This window comes from Maylandia zebra, linkage group LG14 (genome assembly GCF_041146795.1).
Source record: "Maylandia zebra isolate NMK-2024a linkage group LG14, Mzebra_GT3a, whole genome shotgun sequence".
NCBI lineage: Eukaryota > Metazoa > Chordata > Actinopteri > Cichliformes > Cichlidae > Maylandia > Maylandia zebra.
In genome coordinates this window covers 36,589,986-36,596,271 of record NC_135180.1, presented here as the reverse complement: position 1 = coordinate 36,596,271, position 6,286 = coordinate 36,589,986, and the positions used below count along the sequence as shown (strand labels likewise).

Here is a 6,286-nt window from a genome sequence, read left to right as displayed (position 1 = left end):
GCATAATGTATGGGTTTCTGAAAGTGAGTTGGGGGAGGGGGGAAAGTGTTGGTGGATAATAGTGAACTGTGTCAAAGATGCATTATGGAGGGCGAGAAATATTTGTGTGTTTAAAAGATATGAAATACCCGAAAGAGTTGTGATCAATTTTATGGTTTGTCTGTTAAAAGATTATATTATAAGAAATCTATTTGGAGAAAATGAAGAGAACAAGAGAAAGATATGGAAAGTGCCAAGAAAATATTTGAGTATCTGTATGTAGAACTAATGTGAAAGTATTTTTTTCCCCCTTTGTTCTGTTTTTCACTTTGTGGGTTTCCCCATTTGGGCCCCTTTGTATCTTGATGGTTTATTTATAAAGTGAATTGATGTAATTTTTTTTCTGAACAATAAAATCCTTTGAAAATTGAAAATTGAATTGAATTGGTTCACCCAGGGCGAGGCTCAGCCATTGCACTCCGGTTGTGCTGACCCCTGCGAATTCCCCAAATGTGGGAATCTCGACTGCATAATTTCTGGTAGTGGGGGACTGCGTTCGCGCTCTCCCCTGATCACATGTTCAAAGAAAACAGAGAAAAATACATACCCAGGCAGTCAGGTTTATGGTATTCATTAAGTCTCAGGATTTCAACTTGAGCTTCATGTGGCTCATGTGCCGAACCACATGAGCGGATGTTATCACGCCAACGTGTTGAATGAAAATTACCATAAGAAGAAGCTTTAAGTTTGCCAACTTAAGTGTGCAGCTTTACTAGACACACAACAGAAAAATGCTTGGGCTAACATAGAACTGTGAGAACTGTGTGACCTGGTACATCTGTGACTGTTTTCAATGGGAATGAAACCACAAAAATTCAGTGTTGTGAGGAATCACTGTATTTCACAGAGGACTTGCTGATATGGAAAAAAAATCTTATTGTAGTTTTAAATTAGGACTGCAGCAATTCATCGAGTACGTTGATGATTCGATTATAACAGTATTTGCTTCAATGCTTCTTTCAGTGCCCGGCTCTGTAGCCTGCCAATGTGTTAAATGATGTAAATGCAAGCATTTCACACACATTTGCGACTAGAAACTGACCTGCAATACAAACATATTAAGGAGCAGCATGTGAATAAAAAGTTTGACAACATTAAGCAAACACAGGGCCCAGTTTTAAACCAAAACACTGATAACACAACAGCAGCAGTGACTGTTGTGTTAGTGGCCCACTTTAACTTGGAGCTGGAGTCGCTGCAAAGAGATGGAGCTGTTACTGGGACGGTGAAGTCAGTTGAGTAAAAGACCACTTTTCTGGCGTCCAAAACAGCAGCGCTGTTCCAATAATCACCAGTAAAACCATTACTGGGAAGAAACTAGCAGGCGTCTTTCATCAAAGCACCTGATCAACAAAATCCAACATTAAGAAAAGTGAACTCTTTTAGCTGCTTCATCCAGCGCCAATTGTGTTACACAGAAGAAAATCTGCAGTAAAGCTACAGAAGTAAGGCAACATCAAAATATGCATCTGAACAGAGAACTTGGTCCTAACTTTACCTGACCGGTTAAATTAAACACCTTGCTGATAGCTAAGCACATAAAAGGTTTAGTTATTTGTTTTTTGACAGGTGTTGTCTGCAGTTAAACTTTTAATGTAAAAAGAAAGCTTTAATGTGTGCTTGGATTCGATATATAAAGTCCAAGCACACACTATAAACTGAGAAACTTTTTATTTTTTATTTTATAAACAAATTAATGCTCAATTGGACTCTTTGCTGTAAGCTGGAGCCACATTTAACGAAATGGGGTTTTGTCCCTGTTGTTGTTGCTGGTTACAAACACTAGGTTGCTGTCATTGTCATTGTCAAAGTTCTATCATTTGTTTTGGAAAAGCTTAAATCCTCTGTTAGCCATTTATTGGTAATGTGAGTAAGTAGCCATACTTTGCGGACTGGTTTGTGTTTGCTGAACATTTGTTGATGAAACAGTGTTTGTAGATGGTTAAAAAGGTTGGTATAAAATGGTTTGTTTTAGTTTATTTTTGTGCAGAACAATGCACATAGACTAGGATTGAGTGAGATTTCTAGTTGTTAGCAGGCGGTTAGTAGTGGAGTAGGAAAAAGTTTATTCGACATTGTGAACTCTGTTATCCTCTAGGAAACGTATCAGAACCACCTCTGCTTTAACCTGAGACTACGTCTACACTAACCCAGATAAATTGGAAAACTGTGTTTTCGTCTACAAACGCTCCACATCCACACTGAAAACGCTACATTCCTGTACTGTGCATGCGTGAAAAGTAATATGATTGAGCTGCGTCATTTCCATCTGCCGTTTATTTACTTTCCGGCTCTTTGAAAAGTTGCTGCAAAATGTTGAGGAAAAGTGCCAAGTTTTATCTGGAGCATGTACAAACTGATATGAATCTTTAATAGGGCTGTCAAAATTGAGAGCAAACAAAACAACTGCTGTAGAATTCAGTCCACCATCTTAGTTGACTTGGTCACATGACTGCATCGTATGACATCGTTTTCGAAAGCCTCCGTTTTCACAGTCCACACTGTGACACAAAAACAGTGATTTCAAATTTATCCACTTTCGAGAGCGTTTTCAAAAAACTCAGTTTTCCTTGACCAAAAATGCCGTCTCAGTGTGGACGGAAGGCCAAAATGGAGAGAAAAAGATGCGTTTACAAACAAAAACGTATTAGTGTGGACATGGTCTGAGATGCAGACAATCCAGACTTGGGTTTACAGTCAAGAGACATCTTATGGGAAGCACAGAAACAGTTCATGAGTGAAGGGATAAGATGGGTTAATTTCAATATAGGTGGTTTACTCTTGCTATAAAGCGAGAGTAAACCAGACCCTGCAGGAACTCGCAGCACTCTTACATTTCTCCATCTTAAAAGTTTGTGGACAAGACACAGTTGGCACAACTCATGAAAAACAAAGAAAGACAACTTTGTAAACCAAAAACACAAACGTATCACTTCAAGTCAATATCCAGACCATCTGGAAAAGAACAGGAGGATGGCTAACTAAAGCCAGCCAGAATAAGTAGGCGATGAACTTATTAGATGGGGACCTCAAACAGAAAACCGGAAAAGGATGTGCTACTCAGAAGACTCATGTTTCTCATATCTCCACAGCAGCCTTCCATAGTTTATCTCAACACCGCTACAGAAACAGTAATAAAGATTAATAAATGAACACTATCTGAAGCAAAGCAAATTGGGAAAACTGTTAAAGAGGCCCTCTACAGTGCAAGAATTCCTTTGTCCAACCTCAACATTAAAGAAAAGCTCATCACATCCCTGAGTAAAGGCCAAAACATCGACGTACTACCAGCTGACTGGAAAGGTGCATAATTCCTCAGTCCCAGCAACATTTATGAGGTCTTAAGGGAGACCTCACAAGCAGCTACAAAGTAATTAATTGCAAAAGTCATTAACAACCTCTAAGCGAATAAGCCCTTTACCACCCAACATACCACCGCCTTTATTCTGGAGATACTCAAAGTCCATATATCTGAGTGCACTGATCCACAAAGGAGGAGTCCTACTTTTAATAATAAAAACCACCAAACACCTCGTCACCATCTTGACTACACATGCCCCACATCAAAGACTCAGACTTCACCAATAAGGTGTGTAAGCTTACTCTACATGAAACCATAGCATCCTTTGATGTCATCTCACAGTTGTAAGCCTACAATTGAGCCAGTGCAGATGCAGTCCGAAAACGATTAGAGGGAGTCAACTCCTCACACGACAGGACTAGCTTTACCTCCAATCAGTATCCTGTTAGACGTTGTAAACATGCACGACAGACCCAGTGGCGTTGTGATAATTTTTACTTCTTTAATGACGGTTGCTGGACACACACAGCTGCAGCTGTCCCGCTGCCAGCTCAACATAACAACAACAACGTTAACTCAAAATCCTGGCTTTTAAGCCAGCGAGGCGTGATTGCAGATATATTATCCCCCCCCCCCCCCCCCCCCCCCCCCCACCCCACGCTGAAACCACATGGGCACTGGACGAACTGTTTGATATTATCGACCGGCAGGAAACGTTACAAAAAGCAAAAGGTAAAGGAAAGGAACACACACAGAAAGAAAGCTTTTGGGCCTTCATCAAATTTGGGAAGCTGCACAGGAAAAAAGGTCAGACACCATCTAGGTAGAAACACAGTAACAGGTGGAACAATTTTCTCATCCCTTATGTAGCAGGTTTTTCAGAGAAATTCAGGAACTTTTTCACCAAGCATGACATCCCAGTGCACCACAGACCCTAGCCACACACTTGCACAAAAACTGATTCATGCCATGGACAAAACTCCCAACAAAACTGCTGTGCAGTGCAGCGAGGAGTCCTGAGTTCTAAATTGGAGAAACAAAGCAGTCACTTCATAAATGTAAGACACAACATAGAAGAGCCACTTCGATAGGACAATACTCAGCTATACAAAGAAGACAGGCCGTTCGAGAGAAAAGTGAACGACCATTATTGAACTGAGGGCGGGTGGTTTACAACACCAGCTATCAGCCACCTACAAGGCAGTCCTCTCAATCCTTCCCAGGCACTTCAACCCCCATTCACACCTTACCTCAGATAGCTATTGAAGCTATCTGAGGCTGTGTTTCACCTGTTGACCCCAGGATTAAAAATGACTCGCACCTTTAACACCTTGGCTCTTGTGATGACTCACATTATAAACAGAATAATCATAATCATAGTCACAGGGGCGATCGTGGCTCAAAGAGTTGGCAGTTCGTCTTGTAACCGGAACGTTGCCGGTTCGAGCCCCAGCTCAGACAGTCTGTCGTTGTGTCCTTGGGCAAGACACTTCACCTGCCGCCTACTGGTGTTGGCCAGAGGGGCCGATGGCGCGATATGGCAGCCTTGCTTCTGTCAGTCTGCCCCAGGGCAGCTGTGGCTACAACTGTAGCTGCCTCCACCAGTGTGTGAATGTGAGAGTGAATGAATAGTGGAATTGTAAAGTGCTTTGAGGGCCCCAAAAAGCGCTATATAAATGCAATCCATTATTATTAATAAATAACGTGTTGAAAAACGGAGTAGGAAAAAGTAACGCTTATTTAAAATCCTATGGCCTAAACTGTTTCATGACATGCAATTTTAATTTCTCTTTGCTGTTTGGCTTTATAGGGTTTGATAGAACCCTATAAAGCCACAATTGAGTAATGATGTGCAAAACTCGAACACAGCAACATTTTTTCCTGAGTATAAAAACAATTGTGCCCCTTTGAGCAATATGGCTTATTTGAAAGCCATTTGAAAGAGCAAAATTTTGTATTGTTGTCTAGACAACCTAAAATGTGATGTGCCCAAATGTGGATGCCAGGTCCTAGGAGCTTAATTTAATTCAGTGAGTTTGGTCAGTGAGCTACCAGAATAATATAATTCATACATTTATTTCTGACAATTTAAGACCAAAGAGTTGCTGAATGATTTTCAATAACTGCACCAGCATTTCTTCATAATGCAGAAAAAATGAGCACAGTGTGGAAATTGCACTTTTTTTTTCTTACATGAAGATATCCTGAAGATTGAATGTGCAGTTAAGCTTCTGAGTCACAGGCTAGTTTCAATGGTCCAGCTTACTTAAGACCAACATTGGCTGTAAATGGCCCACAATGTAAAATAAGTTTGAAATCTCTTGAGTTTCCACCACATGGTTAGGAAATGAACATGTCTTTTATATCAGGGATGCATTTACTGATACAATAAAGACAGTATCTGCACAGCTTGTCTATTAAGGTTGATCTGTTACATCAGCACAAGGGGACATTAAAAAACAAACATCAATTTACAACATTGTTTTTGTTTGTCTCAACAGGAGGTTTTATGTTTAAATTTCAAAAAGAAAGCTTTATCATGCTTTTGATGAGCCTACTGTTTTTAGTGTCGTGCTCTACCATTAAGATTAACTGTGAGTTAAATTTAATATGGAGAGATTTAGTTACTGTCAATGTTATTATTCATAATCTTTAAAACAATTTGTTTCCAAAAATTTGACAGTAGGCAATAAGGATATGGCATATCCTCATATTATATCAGCAGTACATTTTAAAATTTTTGTTTGTGTGTTTGTTTAAAGTAGACAAACGATCTGTGAGTCCAGAGGTTTGCATCAGCGGGCTTTTTGGAAAATTCAGGGTTAAAATTAAACTAAATCAAGGAAGTGCAAGCAAAACTACAAGATCATATTAGAGATATACTGACTACTTGTGAAACCATACACGTGCTTAGCTAATGTGGAGCCAATTGTTGTAGTCATTAAG

At 39.9% G+C, this 6,286-nt stretch overlaps 1 pseudogene; it reads left to right on the top strand.

Annotated features, from left to right (window-relative positions):
- Positions 1-409: 409 nt before the first annotated feature.
- LOC111501450 (U1 spliceosomal RNA) lies at positions 410-550 on the top strand (annotated as a pseudogene).
- Positions 551-6,286: the final 5,736 nt, after the last annotated feature.